This window comes from Heterodontus francisci, chromosome 35 (assembly GCF_036365525.1).
Source record: "Heterodontus francisci isolate sHetFra1 chromosome 35, sHetFra1.hap1, whole genome shotgun sequence".
NCBI lineage: Eukaryota > Metazoa > Chordata > Chondrichthyes > Heterodontiformes > Heterodontidae > Heterodontus > Heterodontus francisci.
Window position 1 is genome coordinate 20,841,868 of NC_090405.1, and position 23,883 is coordinate 20,865,750.

Consider the following 23,883-nt stretch of genomic DNA (forward strand, 5'->3'; position numbering starts at 1 on the left):
CTCTGTCCCCGGTCTTGTTTGTTTGCTGTATTGAACCCTTTGCTGAGTCTATTAGGAAGGATGCGAGCATAAGAGGGGTGACAATCCCAGGCAGCGGAGGCACTCAGGTCAAAACCTCCCTGTACATGGATGATGTCGCCATCTTCTGCTCGGATCCGCTGTCCGTGCGCAGACTGATGAGCATCTGCGACCAGTTCGAACTGGCCTCGGGAGCCAAAGTTAACCACGGCAAGAGCGAGGCCATGTTCTTTGGGAACTGGGCTGACCGATCCTTTGTCCCCTTCACCGTCAGGTCAGACTACCTGAAGGTGCTGGGGATATGGTTCGGAAGGGAGGGGCAGCGATCTCTCTCCATTGTGGGTACAAACCTGGTCATCAGGTGCGAGGCACTCACGTTGTTGCTGTACATGGCGCAGGTCTGGCCCATACCCCACTCCTGCGCTGTGGCAGTCACCCGAGCCATTTTCCGCTTCATCTGGGGATCTAAAATGGACAGGGTCCGGAGGGACACGATGTTCAAATCTCTGGACAAGGGCGGGAAAAATGTACCCAACGTGGCCCTCATCCTGATGACCACCTTCGTGTGCGGCTGCATCAAGCTGTGTGTAGACCTCCAGTACGCAAACTCCAACTGTCACTATGTGCTGAGGTTCTATCTGTCCCCGGTGTTGTGAAGGATGGGCCTGGTCACATTGCCGCGGAACGCTCCATGCAGTTGGGCGGTGCCGTACCACCTATCATTCGTGGAGCAGTTTCTGCAGGAAAACACCTTTGACCACCGGTCCATCAGGCAGTGGTCTGCATGGAATGTCCTCAAGGCCCTACGGGAAAAGGAGACAGTGGATCCTCTCGGATGGTTCCCCGAGCAGACTGTCAAAGTCATTTGGCGGAATGCCTCATCACCAGAACTTTTAAACAAGCACCAAGATGTAGCTTGGCTGGTGGTGAGAAGGGCCCTCCCCATCAGATCCTTCATGCACACCCGACGTCTCGCCCCCTCCGCACAATGCCCCCGTGGTGGCTGTGGTGGGGAAGAGAGGGTCACCCACCTCCTCCTGGAATGTGTCTTCGCAAAGCAGGTGTGGAAAGAGATCCAGTGGTTTTTTTCGAGGTTCATCCCAAGCAGCTCTGTAACACAGGAGTCTGTGCTCTATGGGCTGTTCCCAGGGACGCACACCGAGACAAACATCAACTGCTGCTGGAGGACTATCAATTCGATGAAAGACGCCCTTTGGTCTGCCCGAAACTTGCTGGTCTTCCAGCGCAAAGAGTTGTCCACCACCGAATGTTGCAGACTGGCACATTCCAATGTCCAGGACTACGTGCTGAGGGACGCACGAAAGCTTGGGGCAGCCGCAGCAAAGGCTCAATGAGGAAAGACCACTGTGTAAGCTCCCCCCACCAAGCTGAACTGAGGGGCTGGATCCATGGGAAGCCCCTCGAACTGTATCGTTGATATTTTCAATTGCTGTAAATGTAAAACTGTAATTGGCATGACAATTGTGAAATGGAAGGGTTGTGAAGAAACTCATGACAGTATTGAAGGAAACTGATCTCCCTTGCAATGTTTGTATTTTTTGGTGCTGTTTTGAAACTGTTTGGCAATGTAATTTTTACAGATTTTTATGAATAAAGTATATTTTGGAAATAAAAAAAAAGATATTCCTCAGAATTTAGAAGAGTGAGAGGTAATCTTACTGGCACCTAAAAATCTTAAGGGATTTAACAGGGTAAATGCTGGGAGGATGTTTCCTCTGGCTGGGGAATCTAGAACTCGGGATCCCAGTCTCAGTATAAATGGCTCAATCATTTAGGACTGAGAAGAGGAGAATTTCTTTTCACTCAAAGTATTGTGAATCTTTGGAATTCTCTACACACAGTGGTTAGCACCGCAGCCTCACAGCTCCAATGACCTCGGTTCCGTTCTGGGTATTGCCTGTGCGGAGTTTGCAAGTTCTCTCTGTGACCCCGTGGGTTTCCGCCGGGTGCTCCGGTTTCCTCCCACAGCCAAAGACTTGCAGGTTGATAGGTAAATTGGCCATTGTAAATTGCCCCGAGTGTAGATAGGTGGTAGGACAATGGTGGGGATGTGGTAGGGAATATGGGATGAATGTAGCATTAGTATAAATGGGTGATTGTTGGTTGGCACAGACTCGGTGGGCCGAAGGGCCTTTTTCAGTGCTGTATCTCTCTGTGACTCTAGAGATGTGGATGCTCAATTATTGGGTATATCCAAGAGAGAGATCGATAGGTTTTTGGATACTAAGGGAATCAAGGGATCTGTGCTAGTGTGGTAAGATGGAGTTGATGTAGGAGATCAGCTGTGATCTTATCTGAATAATAACAGAAGATTCTGGAAACGCTCAGCAGTTCCAGCAGTATCTGTGGAGAGAGGAAAGGAGGAGCAATGTTTCAGGTCTATAGAAGGGTCACAGAACTGGACCATTAACCCGAGCTTCTCTTCTCCACAGTTGTTTCCGGACTGGCTGAGTGTTTTCAGTATTTTAGGCTTTTTCTTTCTGTATTTCATCCATTTCCCATTTGACTATTTGCTGTGAAACTTTCAGCGTTGTGCTCAGTTCTTTGTGTTGTTGTGTTTTCTTTATTTGAAGTAATGTAAATAGTATCCTGAAATGAATTTGCCAAATGGTTGGGCAAATTGTTACAACCAGTTTTTGAGCAAGTTCTCCACAAACACGGTGAAGGATTCCTTCACATTTGTGAAGACCATACAGGACTTGCATATCGATAGCAATGCCGTGTCCATGTGTCATTTGACATTGCTAGCCTATTCACCAATGTACCACTTCAGGAAGCCATAGATATTTGCACTGCAGTGCTATATCATGGTGATCTAGACCCGTCACCATTGTGTGAATCCGTATTCATTGAACTTATGAACTCGGCAACTTGCACAGTTGAGTTCAGTTTTATTGACACCATTTATCGCTGGTGTTGCCATGGGATCCCCTCTAGGCCCAGCTCTCACAAACATCTTTGTTGGATTCCATGACAAACCTGTTTTTAAGGGAATGACACCTAACCTCCGACCTCTTGCATATTTCCAATATGTAGATGATATGTTTGCTATATTTGAATCCGCAGCTGCATGAAATAACTTCCTTGCACGTCTTCATGGGCTCCATCCTACAATCAAATTCACCTTTGGAATGGAGCTGTCAAATGAGTTCCCTTTCCTTGATGTACGAGTTGAGAAATCTGCTAAGTGGTTCTCTACCACGGTTTACCACAAACCTACCTTCACTGGTCAATACACGCGTTGGGATTATTACAGTTCCACGCGCTAAAAGATTGGTCTTATCGACAACCTCATAAATAGGGCTGAGCCATTTGCTCACCATGCAAGCTTGATGCTGAAATAGGGCGAATCAAAGACATCCTGCATTACAATGGCTACACTGATCAGATCATTTCTCACTGTATATCACACAAACTTATAAATGGGCTGAAGGACGTCATTTTGAGCCCTGAAAAGTGCCCAGTCTCCTCAAATTACCCTGGAAGGGTAATTTATCCCCAGTATTTGAGTAACAGGTGAAGCTCGCTGTTTCCTGCTGTTACTATGCAGGAGCAACAAGTGTGGTGTTCGCCACTAACAGGATGCTGCTGTCAAGCAAAAGAGACGTCCTGCCTATCACACAAATAAGTAACGTGATATATGAATTTCAATACCAGTGTGATGCTAGGTTTCTAGACCGTACATCCCAAAACTGGCGGATTGTATCAAATAACATGTCCCTTCCGCTGTTCGCAATGGGCCCTACCCAACCAACCCGTGCTTGCAAAACTCAAAACACAGTATCAAACATGAGATGTGATTCCACAGTAGGACAACATTTGCTAAATAATTCTCAGTGTGCTAAGAATTACACTGACAACCGATTTAAGACTGTCAGTAGGGCTCGCAGTGTGGTGCATTGGTGTGCACTGTAAACTTCTTATTCTTTGGGCCTCCTTATCTCGAGAGACAATGGATACGCGCCTGGAGGTGGTCACTGTAAACTACATATATTAATACACAGGGCCCTGTTCTTTGCAGATAGAAAGAACATGCACACACATTGTGCCAGTTTCAGCTAAACAAAATAAGTGACAGCCATTCACTGGCTCATTCCTCAGGGCAATGCCCTGACCAATCAGAGTCAAGCTGCCTGGTTTAAATTTCAAACAAAGCTGGGCAGTTATCTGTCAGTTACCATAAACTGGTGCATTCTGAATGGCAATGCCTCGCCCAATCAGAGTTCACTTGCCAACCAATCAGCACTCTATTCTCATACAGAAGAAAGTTGTTGTTTTCCTTTAAATTGGTATTCTTGTGGATTGCCCTGCTGAGTGCAAGACAAAAACAACTGGCTACCAAAGTTTGGACAACATGTCACTATTTTCACGAAATGATTACTTTTATTTTCAATATAAAAATATAAAGCAATATGAGTGTAACATTTACAGACAAATTCTATTACCTCACATTGCCTGATTCTTTCACACTGACAGACTATGTGAACTACTGTCCCGATTTTGCAGTTCTCACTTCCAGTTAGCAAATGTCAGCAATCTGTGACACAGTGCAGTTTACAGACCAGACCGTCAATCACAACATGCAATAATTGTTCAGCTTATGTTGGACTGGTGGGATTTAGAAATGCCAGGAATTGAGATGAGCTGTTATTGTATTTAATTATTTGTTTCATGGGATGTGAACGTCGCCAGCCAGGCCAGCTTTTATTGTCCATCCCTAATTGCCCATGAGAAGGTGGTGGTGAGCTTCCTTCTTGAACCACTGCAGTCCATGTGGGGTAGGTACACCCACAGTGCTATTAGGAAGGGAGTTCCAGGATTTTTACCCAGCGACAGTGAAGGAATGGCGATATAGTTCCAAGTCAGGATGATGTGTAGCTTGGAGGAGAACTTTCAGGTGGTGGTGTTCCCATGCATCTGCTGCCCTTGTCCTTCTAGGCAATAGAGGATGCAGGTTTGGAAGGTGCTGCCTGAGTAGCCTTGGTGCATTGTTGCAGTGCATCTTGTAGATGGTACACACTGCTGCCGCTGTACGTCAGTGGTGGAGGGAGTGAATGTTGTGGATGGGGTGCCAATCAAGCATGTTGTTTTGTCCTGGATGGTGTCGAGCTTCTTGAGTGTTGTTGGAGCTGCACCCACCCAGGCAAGTGGAGAGTATTCCATCACACTCCAGACTTGTGCCTTGTAAATGGTGGACAGGCTTGGGGAGTCAGGAGGTGAGTTACTCACCGCATGATTCCTACCCTCTGACCAGCTCATGTAGTCACACTATTTATAAGGCTACTCCAGTTCAGTTTCTGGTCAATGGGAACGCCCAGGAAGTTGATAATGGGGGATTCAGCGATCGTAATGCTGTTGAATGTCAATGGGAGATGGTTAGATTCTCTCTTGTTGGAGATGGTCATTGCCTGGTACTTGTGTGGCATGAATGTTACTTGCCACTTATCAGCCCAAGCCTGGATATTGTCCAGGTCTTGCTGCATTTCTGCATGGACTGCTTCAGTATCTGAGGAGTCGCGAATGGTGCTGAATTTTGCAATCATCAGCAAACATCCCCACTTCTGACCTTATGATTGAAGGAAGGTCACTGATGAAGTAGTGAAGAAGGGTGAGCCGAGGATACTACCCTGAGGAACTCCAGCAGTAATGTCCTGGAGCTGAGATGATTGACCTCCAACAATCACAACCATTTTCCTTTGTGCTAGGTACGATTCCAACCAGTGGAGTGTTTTCCTCTTGATTCCCATTGACTCCAGTTTTGCTCTGGCTCCTTGATGCCATACTCAGTCAAATGCTACCTTGATGTCAAGGGCAGACACTCTCACCTCACCTCTTGAGTTCAGCTCTTTTGTCCTTGTTTGAACCAAGGCTGTAATGACATCAGGAGCTGAATGGCCCTGGTGGAACCCAACTGAGTGTCACTGAACAGGTTATTGCAAAGCAAGTGCCACTTGATAGCACTGTCAATGACATCTTCCATCACTATACTGATGATTGAGAGTAGACTGATGAGGCATCAATTGGCTGGGTTGGATTTGTCCTGCTATTTGTGTACAGGTCATACCTGGGCAATTTTCCACATTGCCGAGTAGATGCCAGTGTTGTAGCTGTACTGGAACAGCTTGGCTAGAGGTGCAGCAAGTTCTGGAGCACAGGTCTTCAGTACTATTGCTGGAATATTGCCAGGGCCCGTAGCCATTGCTGTATCCAGAGCCTTCATTCGTTTCTTGATATCACGTTGAGTGAATCGAATTGGCTGAAGACTGGCATCTGTGATGCTGGGGACTTCAGGAGGAGGCCGAGATGGATAATCCACTTGGCACTTCTGGTTGAAGATTGTTGCAAATTCTTCATCCTTGTCTTTTGCACTGATGTGCTGGGCTCCCCCATCATTGAGGCTGGGGATATTTGTGGAGCCACCTCCTCCTGTTGGTTGTTTAATTGTCCACCACCATTCATCATTGGATGTGGCAGGGTGTAGATCTGATCCGTTGGTTGTGGGATCACTTAGCCCTGTCTATTACATGCTGCTTCTGCTGTTTGGCATGAAAGTAGTCCTGGGCTGTAGCTTCTTCAGGCTGACGCCTCATTTCAAGGTATGCCTGATGCTGCTCCTGGCATGCCCTCCTGCACTCTTCATTGAATTAGGGTTGATCCCCAGCTTGTTGGTAATGTTAGAGTGGGGGAATATGCCGGGCCATGAGGTGACAGATTGTGGTTGACTACAATTCTGCTGCTGCTAATGGTCCACAGCACCTCATGGATGCCCAGTTATACATTGCTAGATCTGTTCAAAATCTATCCCATTTAGCACAGTGGTAGTGGCACACAACACAATGCAGGGTATCCTCAATGTGAAGACGGGACTTCATCTCCACAAGGATTGTGCAGTGGTCACTCCTACCAATACTGTCATGGACAGATGCATCTGCAGCAGGCAGATTGGTGAGGATGAGGTCAAGTATGTTTTTCCCTCTTGTTAGTTCCCTCATCACCTACTGCAGACCCAATCGAGCAGCTATGTCCTTTAGGACTCGGCCAGCATGGTCAGTAGTGGTGCTACCGAGCCACTCATAGTGATGGACATTGACATCCCCCAGCCAGACTACATTCTGCGCGCTGTTCCACCTCAGTGCTCCCTCCAAGTGGTGATCAACATAGAGGAGTACTGACTCATCAGCTGAGGGGCGTGGAGAGGGGGTGGTTGGGAGGGGGTGGTAGGTGATAATCAGCAGGAGGTTTCCTTGCCCATGTTTGACCTGATGCCATGAGTTAGCCCAAACATTAGTTACACCGTTATGCCAAATCAGTCGGTCTGTTGCCCTGTACATGTCAGTGAGAATCATTCTCAGCGCTCAGAACTCCCAGAAAAAGTAAAGTGGAAAAATGTCATTTCATAACCCAAAGGCACTTTTCAGAACCACCCACAGTCTCTGTGAAAGGATTAGTTACTGTCAGGAGGGAGTCAGAGATGGAGTTATTGTAACAGTGGATTGATCAGTTTCACATCTGATGAAAGGTCACTGACCTGAAACGTTAACTCTGCTTCTCTCTATACAGATGCTGCCTGACCTGCTGAGTATTTCCAGCATTTCTTGTTTTCATTTTTGCACATAGTTCCCTTTTCAAAGTTACAGAATTAACCACAATAATGTACTCTGAGAGTCAAGTTAAATATCAGCCCAATATTGACACACATTATGAGTTTATAAGTTTCAGTATTAATTCCCATAGTGCATCCTGACATATACATTAGATATAACATAACATAAGAACATAAGAAATAGGAGCAGGAGTAGGCCATTCAGCCCCTCAAGCCTGCCCTGCCATTCAGTAAGATCAGGGCTGATCTGCCCCAGACCTCAATTCCTTTTTCATGCCAGCTCTTCATAGCCCTCAACTCTCCAATATTTCAAAAATCTATCTACTTCCTCTTTAAATACTTTCAGTGATCTTGTCTCCACAACTGTCTGGGGTAGATAATTCCAGACATTCACTACCCTCTGAGAGAAGAAATTCCTTTGCATCTCAGTTTTAAATGAGTCTCCCCTTATTCTGTAACTATGTCGCCTAGTTTGAGATTCCCCCACTAGTGGAAACATCTTCTCAACATCTACCCTGTTAATAAAAACAAGAAATGCTGGAAATACTCAGCAGGTCTGGCAGCATCTGTGAAGAGAGAAGCAGAGTTAATGTTTCAGGTCCGAGACCCTTCTTCACCCTGTTAAGCACCCTCAGAATCTTGTACGTTTCAAAAAGATCACCCCTCATTCTTCTGAACTCGAATGAATAACCTGTTTAGCCATTCTTGATAAGTCAACACCTTCATCTCAGAAATCAGCTGAGTGAATCTCTTTTGAACTCCTCCAATGCCAGTACATCCTTTCTTAAGTCTAAATCTCAAGTGCGTCATCAGATTGAGAGAATCTGAAAGATAGCATAACCTGAGATACAAACTGAGATTTCAGTTTAAAACTCCCCTGGATTGTGAAACTAAAAGATACAATAGCAATTTAATTTGTATAGACTGTGCTTTGGATCATATTCCAGCCCTCATACAGTATCAGACTGGAAGATACTGTAGCAATTCCATTAACGCAGACTCAGCTCTACATTACAGAGCAGGGAACATATTTAAACAACCCAGAACACTTTTACACAAGATGGATCATATTTACACAACTGAGTAGATCTTTACCCAACAGGGAACCATTTTACACAATAACAGAGAACATCTTTACACAACAGCGAACATAGTTACACAACAGAGAACATATTACACAGCAGGAAAAATATTTTAAAAACACAGGGGACATCTTTACACAATAGAGAACACGATTACATAAATCATTGGTCTCTTGCTGTCTCTGCCTGGTTTTCTGTGTGTCTTTCTCTGTCTGTTCCTTTCTGAGTCCTGATAATATCTTCCTGGTTTTCTGTGTGTCTTTCTCTGCCTCCCTCATTGTCGGTGCTGTTACTCAGTGTCCTTGTGTCATTGTGCAATGAGGGTGAGTCTGTCAGCACGTGTGTTGCTGAGTCTGGGATTCTTGAGCATTCAGAAGACAATCCTATTTTTATAAAAACATTGGGGAAATGAACATATTTCACTAACAGGCAGCTAAAATTTAAAACATTAGTTAGCAGAGTGGCGCAGCGGAAGCGTGCTAGGCCCATAACCCAGAGGTCAATGGATCGAAACCATTCTCTGTTATTTATGTTCGGTAGTAACACAAACAGTTCACTTTTAAAACATCAGAACAAGATGCTTCCTGAGGCACTCCATTGCAATCAGCTTTTTTCTTCCAGTGAACACATCAATCAGTAACAACTCACTTTTGCTCACACGAACACAAGCTGCACAAACTGCAAACACGGACCAGCCGAGTCTCTCCCACTTTGTCAACCCCTTCCTGCAGAGCCTCGTCTCCACCACCAGATGGTGATGTTGGCCACAATACAACCAGGACAAATGGTCACAGTGAGGAGACGGTCAGGAACAGAAAATAAAACAATAACAGGGAAAACCTTTACACAACAACAGGGGACATCTTTACACAACAGAAAACATATTTACACAACAGGAAATACCTTCAGATAACAGGGAGAACACAATCATACAAATACATTGGGGAGACCAAGCGCAGACTGGGTGACCGCTTTGCGGAACATCTCCGCTCAGTCCGCAAGCAGGACCCTGAGCTTCCGGTTGCTTGCCATTTCAACACTACCCCCTGCTTTCATGCTCACATCTCTGTCCTGGGATTGCTGCAGTGTTCCAGTGAACATCAACGCAAGCTCGAGGAACAGCATCTCATCTACCGATTAGGCACACTACAGCCTGCCGGACTGAACATTGAGTTCAACAATTTCAGAGCATGACAGCCCCCCATTTTACTTTCATTTTTAGTTATTTTTTCTTCCTTTTTTTTACATTCCTTTTTACATTTTTTACAATCTTTTATTGCATTTATTTCATTTCATCTTAGTTTGTTCAGTTTGCTTACCCACTGTTTTTTTCAGGTTGTTTTTCTTCAGGTTTGCACTTGCTGCTGTTCAATATTCAGTGTATTCACACCTAATCTGTACTAATGCTTTGTCTTTCAACACACCATTAACATATTGTTTGCCTTTTCTCCGTGACCTTTTGGTCAGCGATGTGGCCCGGTCCAATCTGCACCTTCTCCTTTGTTATCTCTTGCCCCACCCCCACCTCACTTGTTTATAATCTGTGATTTTTCTAATATTTGTCAGTTCCGAAGAAGGGTCACTGACCTGAAACGTTAACTCTGCTTCTCTTTCCACAGATGCTGCCAGACCTGCTGAGTGATTCCAGCATTTCTTGTTTTTGTTTCAGATTTCCAGCATCCGCAGTATTTTGCTTTTATTACAATCATACAAATGCCTTGTTTCGCCATCTCAGTCTTGTCTCTCTCTCTGTCCCTCACTTTTGCTTCCTCACAGTCTATTCTTGGTTTTCTGTGTGTTTTTCTCTCTGTCCCGTTGTCGATGGTGTTACTCAGCGTCCTTGTAACATTGTGTAGCCAGGTTGAGCCTCCCAACACCTGTGTTGCTGTAATAAAAACAGAAAATGCTGGAAATGCTCAGTAGGTCTGGCAGCATCTGTGCAGAGAGAAACAGTTAACAGTTCAGGTCTGTTTCCTTAGCTCACATTAACTTTGTTTCTCTCTCCACAGATGCTGCCAGACCTGCTGACTATTTCAAGCATTTTCTGTTTATGTTTCAGATTTCCAGCATCCGCAGTATTTTGCTTTTGTACGTGTGTTGCTATGTCTGGGACTGTTTGAGTGCAATGCTATTGCTTTATAAACAGCGTTGAAACAAACATTTTTCTCGCTAACACACAGCACTAATACACAGCTGGATATAAACAGCAGCCTGCAGCAGAGGGCGCAGTGGAAGTTTATTAACACAAATAATTCACCAACACAATATTTACTGCTGCCCACAATCACACCACGCTTCATCTTAACACGTTTTACTCTTTATTTACATCAACTTCTTCCTTCCAGTAAACACTTCAATTTGGAACACAGCTTCCAAATCACCTTTATTCACAAACCCGAACACACACCAGCCCAGACTTTCCCCTTTCTGTCAACCCATTCCTGCATCACTGCCTCTCCACCAACAGTTGTCGCTCGAATCATACAATCATAGAATGGCTACAGCACAGAAGGAGGCCATTCAGCCTGTCGAACCCGTGCTGGCTCTCTGTTAGAGCAACTCACCTCGTCTCACTCCCCAGTCAGTTCAATTTTGGTGGTGGGAAAACTTCTCGAAAGAATAATTCGGGACAAAATTAATAGTCCCATGGACAAATGTGGGTTAATTCAAGAAAGCCAGCATGGACTTCTTCAGGGAAAATCATGTTTAACTGTCCTGCTGGAGTTTTTTGATGAGGTAACAGAGAGGGATGATGAGGGCAATGCTGTTGATGTGGTGTACATGGACTTTCAAAAGGTCTGACAGCATCTGAAAGGTCACTGACCTGAAACATTAACTCTGTTTCTCTCTCCACAGATGCTGCCAGACCTGCTGAGTACTTCCAGCACTTTTTGTTTATATTTCAGCTTTCTAGCATCTGCAGTATTTTGCGTTTATTGACTTTCAAAAGGAGTTTGATACAGTGCAACACAACAGACTTGTGAACAAAATTATAACTCATGGAATAAAAGGGACAGTAGTAACATGGACATGGAATTGGCTGAGTGACAGGAAACAAAGAGTAGTGAGCAATGGATGTTCTTCGGGCTAGAGGAAGGTTTGTAGTGGAGTTCCCCAGGAGTCAGTGTTGGGACCCTTGCCTTTCCTGATATATATTAATGACCTAGACCTTGGTGTACAGGGCAGAATTTCAAAGTTTATGGATGATACGAAAATTGGAAGCATTGTGAACTGTAAGGATGATAGTGTAGAACTTCAAAAGGACATAGACAAGTTGGTGGAATGGGAGGACAGATGACAGGTGAAGTTCAATGCAGAGAAATGTGAATTGATTCATTTTGGTAGGAAGAACATGGAGAGACAATATAGAATAAAGGGTACAATTCTAAAGGGGGTGCAGGAGCAGTGGGACCTGGGGGTATAAGTCATTGATTGAGAGAACGGTTAATAAAGCATACAGTATCCTCGGCTTTAGTAATAGAGGCATAGAGTACAAGAACAAGGAGGTCATGTTGAACTTGTACAAGACACTAGACTCAGCTGAAGTACTGCGTCCAGTTCTGGGTGCCACACTTTAGGAAAGATGTGAAGGCATTGGAGAGATTACGGAAAAGATTCATGAGAATGGATCCAGGGATGAGGAACTTCAGTTATGAAGATAGATTGGAGAAGTTAGGATTGTTTTCCTTGGAGAAAAGAAGGCTAAGAGGAGATTTCATAGTGGTATTCAAAATGATGAGGGGTGTGGACAGAGTGGATAGGGAGAAACTGTTCCCACTTGTGAAAGGATCGAGAACGAGAGGGCACAGATTTAAAGTAATTGGTAAAAGAAGCAAAAGCGACATGAGGAAAAACTTTTTCACACAGCGAGTGGTTAAAGTATGAACTGCCTGAGAATGTGATGGAGGCAGGTTCAATTGAAGAATTCAAAGGGGAATTAGACTGTTATCTGAAAAGGAAGAATGTGCAGGATTATGGGGAGAAGACGGGGAAGTGACATGAGGTGAATTGCTCATTTGGAGAGTCAGTGCAGACATGATGGGCCAAATGGCCTCCTTCTGTGCAGTAACAATTCTGTGATTCTGTGATTCCAATATTCAAGTCATTTCTATATATGGTGGTCCTGACACTGACCCTTGTGGACATCACTGTTCACCATCTTCCATTCTGAAAAACAACCAAATATCACAACTCACTTTTTTTGATGTTTCCCAAATTTCTAATGTAAGCAGATACTGACCCTCCTATTCCAAGAGCCTCAGTTTTGTTACCCAGCATTTTATGCGGTAGTTTGTCAAACGCTTTCTGAAAATCCATATAGACAACATCCATTGCTTTCCCTTCATCAACCTTTTCTGTTACCTCATCAAAAAAATAAGTTATTTATTTATAGATGCAGCACTATAACAGGCCCTTCGGCCCATCAAGTCTGTGCCGACCAACAACCACCCATTTATACCAATCCGACATGAATGCCATATTCTCGACCACATCCCCCACCACCTACCTCCACTGGGGGCAATTCACAATGGTCAATTTACCAATCAATCTGCAAGTCTTTGGCTGTGCGAGGAAACACACGCAGTTACAGGGAGAACTCAAACTGCGCACAGACATTAGCCAGAACTGAACACGGGTCGCTAGAGCTGTGAGGCTGCGGTGCGAAACAGTGATCGCCCAAAATGACCATGGCAGGATTCGAACCTCCAATTTTCTGATAACCTCGTTAAATACACCGAAGTCAGACGCCTTATCCATTAGGCCACACGGCCAATAGTGAATAAGTGGATAGGTGCTGAACCTCTCAGTTTTCGGTCTACCCAAACCAAGTTCAAGGCCTGAATAATGAACCGATTGCCTCATTAGTTCTGTGAATAATACAATGATTTAATAGACAAAGTTTTGAAACATTCCTGCCCATAAATCTTGGTAACAGAGAGTGTGTGAATCTCCTGACTCAGAATGTTTAATGGATACAGTCCTCAGATCCGACAATGAACCCCTGAACATCCACAGTAAAGACAGTGTGGATGAGGAAATGGAAGAGCTGGGAGCTGAAACTCAGGAACGGCCGAGCTCTCCTGTCATTGAGCTTGTGTGTCTGCTCTGCTCGCCGCACTTCCGGCTCTACTTTGTTTCCAATGAAAAGATGAAAAGGGCCGTTCGGTTTTCCTTTCACTGACAGCGTGTTTCACTCGGGTTAATATAACCCGGGACTTTTGCTGCTGAAATGAATTCTGCAAGGTCCCAGCAAACACACCGGCTCCCTCCTTTCTCCCCTCTTTCTATCGGATTGTTTTACCAGGAGGGGCTCAATAATAACAAACCCCCTGCAGGAAATGACCGCAAATTGAGCATCTAAATGGGGCAAGTGGGCAGCTTTCTGGGTTCTAGGTTCCCCCTACCCCGCCCCTCCCTCCCTCCCTCCAGTCCAAGCTCCTCTTCACTTTCTTTGGGACTTTGATGAGGGTGAAATGGGGAAAGTTCCCATTGATGTTTGAGTGCTGAATTGCTGCAGAGATCTGCGCACGCGCGGTGTTGCCCCGCCTCCGGTGGGACGTCACAATGAGGAGTGGAGCGCATGCGCATCCTTTCCCAACCCAGTCTGTGAGGCCATTCACTCAATCAGGGGAAGATGCTTCAAATCAGCTGCTAATGGAGACTTCCCGGGCCCGGGGGAAGGGAACAAACAGCATCTGCTTCCAGCAGCCACTGCTTTGGGAGCGTGTCAGCAGATGTGCTCAGAGATTAGCATTGAGTGGTGGGAAGTTGAGGGGGAGTCGGGGAGTGTTTGGAACAGACACTGTGGAGCAGGAGCTGCTCCCGGAACATGGAGTGAGCCGGGGACACGGGGAAGGGAGAGTTCATTCTCGGACAGTGTCTGTACAGGCTCAGGGAGACACAATGGGAAGAAATCACTATTGAAAATCACTGACAATTTCACCACCCAAAGGAGAGGGAATTTTCCTGCTTTAGTTCCAGTCTCTCACTGTTTGTTGGATCGTGAACAGTGGGGGGAAAATAGCCGCAAAATAACGATGTGGACAGTTAGACAAAGAGCATTTATTGCAGACACCAGGTGAGAAGTGTGAAAGGCACATTTTAAATAGTGGCTGCTTGTTTTCCGTTGAAATAGAAATGTGACTGTGTAAAGGTCACTGCTCTATCGGACAGTCCCAGTCATTGAGCAGTGCAGGGCTTGTGTTGTTTCTGAATGTCACAAACTTGTTGTAAAACCACTGCAAACACCTGGTAAACAGAAGCTGAATACTGCAGTACTACAGTGGAGTCAGACACTGACACTGTTTGTGTTCCTGGTTTTCATTTTGTGATTGTTCATAATGATTATTATTGGGACGATTACATTGATCGCTTTTGTATCTTCTACCTCACCAGTTCTTTCATTCCTGCAGGAAAATACATGAAGGAACCTGACTGGATGTGGTGATTCTTGGACACAAGGAAAAGTGCAGTGATCTCGTTCCAACACACAGTCGGTACAGGATCACTCCCAAAGCACAGAGATACTGCCAGCTCATCAGTTCCACTGGAACAAACAAAAGAAGTAGTCAGACAGACACTGATCCCAAAGTCAAGAGACACATTTTCAATCCAACAGTCAAACAACAGCGGGAGAGACAGAAGTTGTTTCTATTTCACTCCAATTCAATACAGCTGATAGGTTGATACATCAATCACAGTCCAAAAACAAACTCACTATCAGATCTAAATAAACTCTGTCACCATGGCCACATTTTAAATATAAAACTTGAAATTGAACAGACAAAATTTGCCTGATTGAAAGGTACAGAATGAATGCAAGGAGGCTTCAAGGGGATTTGGACGGGGTAAGTGAATGGGCTAGAACATGGCAGATGGAATATAATGTAAATAAGTGTGAAGTTCTCCACTTTGGTAGAATAAACAGAAAGGCAGAGTATTTCTTAAATGGTGAGAGGTTGGGAAGTGTTGATGTCCAAAGGGACCTGGGTGTCCTTGTTCATGAGACACTAAAAGCTAGTGTGCAGGTGCAGAAAGCAATTAAGAATGCAAATGGTATGTTGTCTTCATTGAAAGGGGATTTGAGTACATGGTTAATCATGTATTGCTTCAATGTATAAAGTCTAGATGAGACCGCACCTGGAATATTCTGTACAATTTTGGTTTCCTTATCTAAGGAAGGATAGACTTGTCATGGAGAGAGTGCAACGGAGATTCACCAGACTAATCCCCTGGGATGGTGGGATTGTCTTATGATGAGAGACTGCAGAAACTGGGCCGAAATTCTCTGGAGTTTCGAAGAATGAAAGGTGATCTCATTGAAACTTACAAAATTCTTACAGGGCGTGACAGGGTAGATATGGAGAGGATGTTTCCTCTGTCTGGTCATTCTAGAACAAGGAGATACAGTCTCAGAATAAGGACAGGCCATTTGAGACTGAGATGAGCAGGAATTTCTTTACTCAGAGGGTGGGAACTCTGTGGAATTCTTTATCCCAGAGGGCTGTGGAGCCTCAATCATTGAACATATTCAAGACATAAATCGATAGATTTCTAAATACTAACAAGATCAAGGGATATGGAGATAGCAGGGAAAAATGGCGTAGAGGTAGATGATCATCCACGATCTGTTTGAATGGCGGAGCAGGCTCGATGGGCTGAATGGCCTAATGCCCCTATTTCCTATGATCCTCTGAATCCCAATAATGTACATCAGACGTGAGACCGAGCTATGCATTACATTCAAAAATCCCACAGAGATTAAGACTGAAAGATACAGTATCAATTCCATTACTACAAAATGAAGGACTTGGAGCTTGCAGACCAGCCCATGTATAAGATTGAAAGTTATGTTTTCATTCACAATCGTTTTCACAGAGCTAAATATTGAATACCAATCCACAACTTGCACAGGACTGCCAAATAAAACCTACAACTGTAAAATACAGTTAATCCATATTTTAAATTAAACGCAAGGCAAACAAATATTGATACATTAAGAGAGCGGGAAACAGTGAAAGCGAAGTGGAGCATAAAGAGCCCAGGAGAGAGAGGGAGCAAGAGTTCACTCGGAGAGCAGGGAACAGCGAGAGCAGACGTAAAAAAAGGCAAAGGAATACACAATTAACGGGAAAACACTGAACGGTGTAGAGGAAGTGAGGGACGTTGGAGTGAATGTCCACAGATCCCTGAAGTAGCAGGACAGGTCAATAAGCTGGTTCAGCAGATATATGGAATCCTTTCCTTTATTAGCTGAGGTACAGAATATAAGGGTGACATGGGTGTCCATGTCAATAAGTCACTGAAAGCTAACATGCAGGTGCAGCAAGCAATTAAGAAGGCTATTGGTATGTTAGCCTTAATCACAAGAGGATTTGAGTACAGGAATAGTGAATTCTTGCTTCAATTGTAAAGAACCTTGGTTAGACCGCACTTGGAGTACTGTGTGCAGTTTTGGTCCCCTTACCTTAGGAAGGATATTATTGCCACAGAGGGAGTGCAACAAAGGTTCATCAGACTTGTTCCTGGGATGGTGGGACTGTCCTATGAAGAGAGATTGGGGAAACGGGCTGTATTCTCTCGAGTTTCAAAGAATGAGAGGTGATCCCATTGAAACCCACAAAATACTTAAAGGACAGTCAGGGTAGATGCAGCTGAGATGTTTCTCCTGGTTGGGGAGTCGAGAACCAGGTGATGCAATTTCAAAATAAGGGGGAAACCACTTAGAACAAAGAACAAAGAAAATTACAGCACAGGAACAGGCCCTTCGGCCCTCCAAGCCTGCGCCGATCCAGATCCTCTATCTAAACCTGTCGCCTATTTTCTAAGGGTCTGTATCTCTTTGCTTCCTGCCCATTCATGTATCTGTCTAGATACATCTTAAAAGACGCTATCGTGCCCGCGTCTACCACCTCCGCTGGCAACGCGTTCCAGGCACCCACCACCCTCTGCGTAAAGAACTTTCCACGCATATCCCCCCTAAACTTTTCCCCTCTCACTTTGAACTCGTGACCCCTTGTAATTGAATCCCCCACTCTGGGAAAAAGCTTCTTGCTATCCACCCTGTCTACACCTCTCATGATTTTGTACACCTCAATCAGGTCCCCCCTCAACCTCCGTCTTTCTAATGAAAATAATCCTAATCTACTCAACCTCTCTTCATAGCTAGCGCCCTCCATACCAGGCAACATCCTGGTGAACCTCCTCTGCACCCTCTCCAAAGCATCTACATCCTTTTGGTAATATGGCGACCAGAACTGCACGCAGTATTCCAAATGTGGCCGAACCAAAGTCTTATACAACTGTAACATGACCTGCCAACTCTTGTACTCAATACCCCGTCCGATGAAGGAAAGCATGCCGTATGCCTTCTTGACCACTCTATTGACCTGCGTTGCCACCTTCAGGGAACAATGGACCTGAACACCCAAATCTCTTTGTACATCAATTTTCCCCAGGACTTTTCCATTTACTGTATAGTTCACTCTTGAATTGGATCTTCCAAAATGCATCACCTCGCATTTGCCTGGATTGAACTCCATCTGACATTTCTCTGCCCAACTCTCCAATCTATCTATATTCTGCTGTATTCTCTGACAGTCCCCTTCACTATCTGCTACTCCACCAATCTTAATGTCGTCTGCAAACTTGCTAATCAGACCACCTATACTTTCCTCCAAATCATTTATGTATATCACAAACAACAGTGGTCCCAGCACGGATCCCTGTGGAACACCACTGGTCACATGTCTCCATTTTGAGAAACTCCCTTCCACTGCTACTCTCTGTCTCCTGTTGCCCAGCCAGTTCTTTATCCATCTAGCTAGTACACCCTGGACCCCATGCGACTTCAATTTCTCCATCAACCTACCATGGGGAACCTTATCAAACGCCTTACTGAAGTCCATGTATATGACATCTACAGCCCTTCCCTCATCAATCAACTTTGTCACTTCCTCAAAGAATTCTATTAAGTTGGTAAGACATGACCTTCCCTGCACAAAACCGTGTTGCCTATCACTGATAAGCCCATTTTCTTCCAAATGGGAATAGATCCTATCCCTAAGTATCTTCTCCAGCAGCTTCCCTACCACTGACGTCAGGCTCACCGGTCTATAATTACCTGGATTATCCCTGCTACCCTTCTTAAACAAGGGGACAACATTAGCAATTCTCCAGTCCTCCGGGACCTCATCCGTGTTTAAGGACGCTGCAAAGATATCTGTTAAGGCCCCAGCTATTTCCTCTCTCGCTTCCCTCAGTAACCTGGGATAGATCCCATCCGGACCTGGGGACTTGTCCACCTTAATGCCTTTTGGAATACCCAACACTTCCTCCCTCCTTATGCCGACTTGACCTAGAGTAATCAAACATCTATCCCTGACCTCAACATCCGTAATGTCCCTCTCCTCGGTGAATACCGATGCAAAGTACTCGTTTAGAATCTCACCCATTTTCTCTGACTCCACGCATAATTTTCCTCCTTTGTCCTTGAGTGGGCCAATCCTTTCTCTAGTTACCCTCTTGCTCCTTATATATGAATAAAAGGCTTTGGGATTTTCCTTAACCCTGTTTGCTAAAGATATTTCATGACCCCTTTTAGCCCTCTTAATTCCTCGTTTCAGATTGGTCCTACATTCCCGATATTCTTCCAAAGCTTTGTCTTTCTTCAGCCGCCGAGACCTTATGTATGCTTCCTTTTTCCTCTTAACTAGTTTCACAATTTCACCTGTCATCCATGGTTCCCTAATCTTGCCATTTCTATCCCTCATTTTCACAGGAACATGTCTCTCCTGCACGCTAATCAACCTCTCTTTAAAAGCCTCCCACATATCAAATGTGGATTTATCTTCAAACATCTGCTCCCAATCTACATTCCCCAGCTCCTGCCGAATTTTGGTATAGTTGGCCTTCCTCCAATTTAGCACTCTTCCTTTAGGACCACTCTCATCTTTGTCCATGAGTATTCTAAAACTGACGGAATTGTGATCACTATTCCCAAAGTAGTCCCCTACTAAAACTTCAACCACCTGGCCGGGCTCATTCCCCAACACCAGGTCCAGTATGGCCCCTTCCCGAGTTGGACTATTTACATACTGCTCTAGAAAACCCTCCTGGATGCTCCTTACAAATTCTGCTCCATCTGGACCTCTAACACTAAGTGAATCCCAGTCAATGTTGGGAAAATTAAAATCTCCTATCACCACCACCCTGTTGCTCCTACATCTTTCCATAATCTGTTTACATATTTGTACCTCTATCTCATGCTTGCTGTTGGGAGGCCTGTCGTACAGCCCCAACACTGTTACCGCACCCTTCCTATTTCTGAGTTCTGCCCATATTGCCTCACTGCTCGAGTCGTCCATAGTGCCCTCCTTCAGCACAGCTGTGATATCCTCTTTGACCAGTAATGCAACTCCTCCACCCCTTTTACCTCCCTCTCTATCCCGCCAGAAGCATCGATATCCTGGGATATTTAGTTGCCAAACGTGCCCTTTCCTCAACCAAGTCTCTGTAATAGCAATAACATCATACTCCCAGGTACTAATCCAAGCCCTAAGTTCATCTGCCTTACCTACTACACTTCTTGCATTAAAACAAATGCACCTCAGACCACCAGTCCCTTTGCGTTCATCATCTGCTTCCTGCCTACTCTTCCCCTTAGTCACGCTGACTTCATTATCTAGTTCCTTACAGGCTTTAGTTACTACCTCCTTACTGTCCACTGACCTCCTCATTTGGTTCCCATCCCCCTGCCACATTATTTTAAACCCTCCCCAACAGCGTTAGCAAAAGCACCCCCAAGGACACTTAGGACAGAGATGAGGAGAAATGTTGTCACTCAGAGGGTTGTGAATCTTTGGAATTCTTTACCCCAGAGGGCTGTGGAAGCTCAGTCATTGGAATATGTTTAAAGCAGAGATTGACAGATTTCTAAATACAAATGACAAAAGGGAATATGAGGAAAGTGTGGGGAAAAGGGTATTGAAGTGGATGATCAGCCATGATCATATTGAATGGTGGGGCAGGCTCAATGGGCTGAATGGCCGACTCCTGCTCCTATGTTCCTAACTCCACATGATCGGCGAGGCACAGCTTCAGACCGACTTGGTGGGTGGTGAAAACAGATATCACTGCTTCTGATCTTCACCAGAACAGAGAGTGAGATGTAACATTGATCATCAAACAGACTGTGAGAGAACACAACAGAGTAAAACACATGGAGAGACACTGTGGAATAACAAATAGATTTGATTGGAATGTTGAATTTTGATTGGAATGGATAAAACAGCAGATTAAATTGGGATTCTCATCATTATATTGATCTGGGACAGAAAAACGAAACTGATGGAAAGAAGGGAAGAAGGAAGAAAAGAAAGGATGGAACTGTTCAGTTTTTTTGAGTTTTTTCACCCACCCATCAAAGCTGGATTAAAAAGAAGATGCAAATAACAAAGAATTTCACCAAAAAGAGAGATTAAATGCTGCCGAAACCTTGGATTGAAGGATGCCCCAACAGATCACCTGTTTAATTGTCTCCTCACTGGGGGATTTCAATCAGTGAGTCATATTATTCTCTACCTTTTTTTTGTTAAATGAACCCAGAACTGTCACTTGGAATTAATATCTGTGTTTCGACTCCTGAATAATAAAATTGTGAGTTTCTCGATATTTTCTGGACACATTTCCTGCTGAAAGAACTAAGAACTCTTTTCTAATTTACACAATACTATATACACACTCATCAAGCCTCCTAAGCTAGCATCCTTGGTGCTGCTCTCTCTTCTCCCAAACCTCATCTCATGTGACTGTTACATCATCACTCTGACAGTGGGAGGGGTTGATCCCACTGTCTTCAGCATTAACCCTTTACATCCTTGTAATACACTGTCTGTCCAAAAAATGGGTGGAGGGAACTTCTTTCATTTATTGAAACACCAACAGCTGCCAGTTGAAAATCAACTCAAACCCATCAGAGAGAGAGAGAGAGAGAGACTGTCAGAGAACTTCCTGCATCCAGTCCTGACCCTGTTACACTCCGCAGCTGCTCACCCAGACCCCACTGAACACTGTTACCGAAACACTTCAAATACTGTTTGCAAAAGGCAGAAAAGGTCAAAGTTAATCACAGCTGTATTGAATAGAACAAAGTTTAATATCTTCTCACCGTCTCTCGGTAACCACATGAGACACAGGTTTTCTTATTTGCTTCCTTTGATTTTTCTTGTTCCTGACTGACAAATATTCCAAACCTCGGCTCAACCCTCTCGCTTGCGTCATGTCCCAGTCACGGTTGAAAGCAACACATAACGACAGAAACACTCTGAAACAGACATCGTGGTCACACTTTCCTTCAGTGAGATTAATGTCGTGCTGTTTTCCAGGTTGAATGCATCTGTGAACAAACTTCTATGAAAGAAGTTGCCTTTGAAATATCAGCACTGAATTTCTGTGCAAGGAGGAACAGCCATTCCAAACTCACATCCTTCACAATGGCTGTTTTCTCCTGTGACTGAAATTCATTATCTAATTTGAATTCTAAGTCAAAGTTCACAAGACATCGATAAAATTATTGATTAGGAAACTTCTAAAGCACACTGTAATAAGGCTCTGCTGGGAGTTGAACCCAGGACCTCCTGTTTACTAGACAGGTGCTGTAACCAACTAAGCTACAGAGCCAGATTGAAAGTGTTTGTGCAGTTGAAATTGGAGAAGGGCACTATTTATTCTCAAATAAAAACAAGAAATGCTGGAACCACTCAGCAGGTCTGGCAGCATCTGTGGAAAGAGAAGCAGAGTTAACGTTTCGGGTCAGTGACCCTTCTTCGGAACTTCCAAAGAAGGGTCATTGACCTGAAACGTTAACTCTGCTTCTCTTTCCACAGATGCTGCCAGACCTGCTGAGTGGTTCCAGCATTTCTTGTTTTTATTTCAGATTTCCAGCATCCGCAGTATTTTGCTATTTATTCTCATCCCATTTCTCCACTGGTCACAACATATTTTAACTTTTCCCACTTACTGATACAGTCAATCATATACTCTATTTTTCCCAGGACTGAGAATGAATGTTTTGGAAGAAAATACATAATTCAATTGTTTCTGAAAGGTTACAGAACACAACATGTGAGTAATATTCCCCATTGCTTTCTCAGCACTGATGGATTGTGAAGCGGGAGTCAGCCAGAAGTCCCACTGAGACGCACTGACCCTGAGCTGAGAATGAAATGAGATAAAGTTCAATTTTTCACAGCGAGATGCTGCAGAGAGATAAGATTCCCGAATCAAAGTGAGACTTTCTCATACTGTTGTTGAATTTCATTTCAAACACTCCTTGTACTCTCTGCTGATGAAGCCTAAAAAAATGGAGAAACAGAATGGCACTCAAACTCACAACCCTGAGATTAAACGTCTCATGTTCGACTGACTGAACTATCACTTCTACTCGGTCTCTTATTGGATGGATGCAACTGTATGCTCCGACGCTGGGGTGGCTTTCAAATCCTCCCATGGATCCACATGTCAGATTGAGTTACATGTCGTAGACTCAAGCAAAGGAAATCTGCTCACTTCCAAAACAATCAGCGAGTTGAAGCTGATTACGATCAACATCATCAGAGAGCAGAACTACCTGGTGAAAGAAAATCCCCTGAAGAAGGATCCACAATTATTCAAATGCATCGGCAAAGTGAAAAACAAAAAATCGATGAGTTAATCCAAGACAAACAACAGAAACACTGAAGAATTCCATTCCATACCAGAACCCAGTCGTGTTGTTTTTGGATCCAGCTCTCAGTTACTGCTTCACCTTCATACACACACTTGGCAATCTGTACATTTAGTTCATTTCAATTTTGTCAACAGGCTCTTTGAATCCAGTTCTCTGGTCCTCAAACAGGCTCCGTGTGAAAGTCAACTCCGCTTTTTGTAAGGCTGCAACCAATCGATGACCTTCAACTAAAAATACAAATGAAGTAGGAGTCATGCAGGATTTGAAAACAGGACCTTTCACATACTATCCAATCACACACACAAAGTGAAAAACATACCCCCAGACCAACAAGCCACTTACAACAAAAATTATTTTTCGCTCTCTTTAGAACTGTGCCATTAAGTATATATTGCCTCTCCCTGTTCCTTCTGCTAAAGTGCATCACCTCA

General features: G+C 44.3%; 1 long non-coding RNA gene and 1 other non-coding gene across 2 annotated transcripts; both read right to left on the bottom strand.

Annotated features, from left to right (window-relative positions):
• Window positions 1–8,712: 8,712 nt before the first annotated feature.
• On the bottom strand, window positions 8,713–22,004 carry LOC137350430 (uncharacterized). The gene is made up of 2 exons (XR_010969418.1): window positions 21,893–22,004; window positions 8,713–9,107 (listed from the first exon to the last, which is right to left on the bottom strand). It is a non-coding gene; the product is annotated as an uncharacterized lncRNA (long non-coding RNA).
• Window positions 22,005–22,330: 326 nt separating this feature from the next.
• trnat-agu (transfer RNA threonine (anticodon AGU)) lies at window positions 22,331–22,404 on the bottom strand. Its single transcript has one exon. It is a non-coding gene; the product is annotated as a tRNA-Thr (tRNA).
• Between the last annotated feature and the right edge of the window lie 1,479 nt (window positions 22,405–23,883).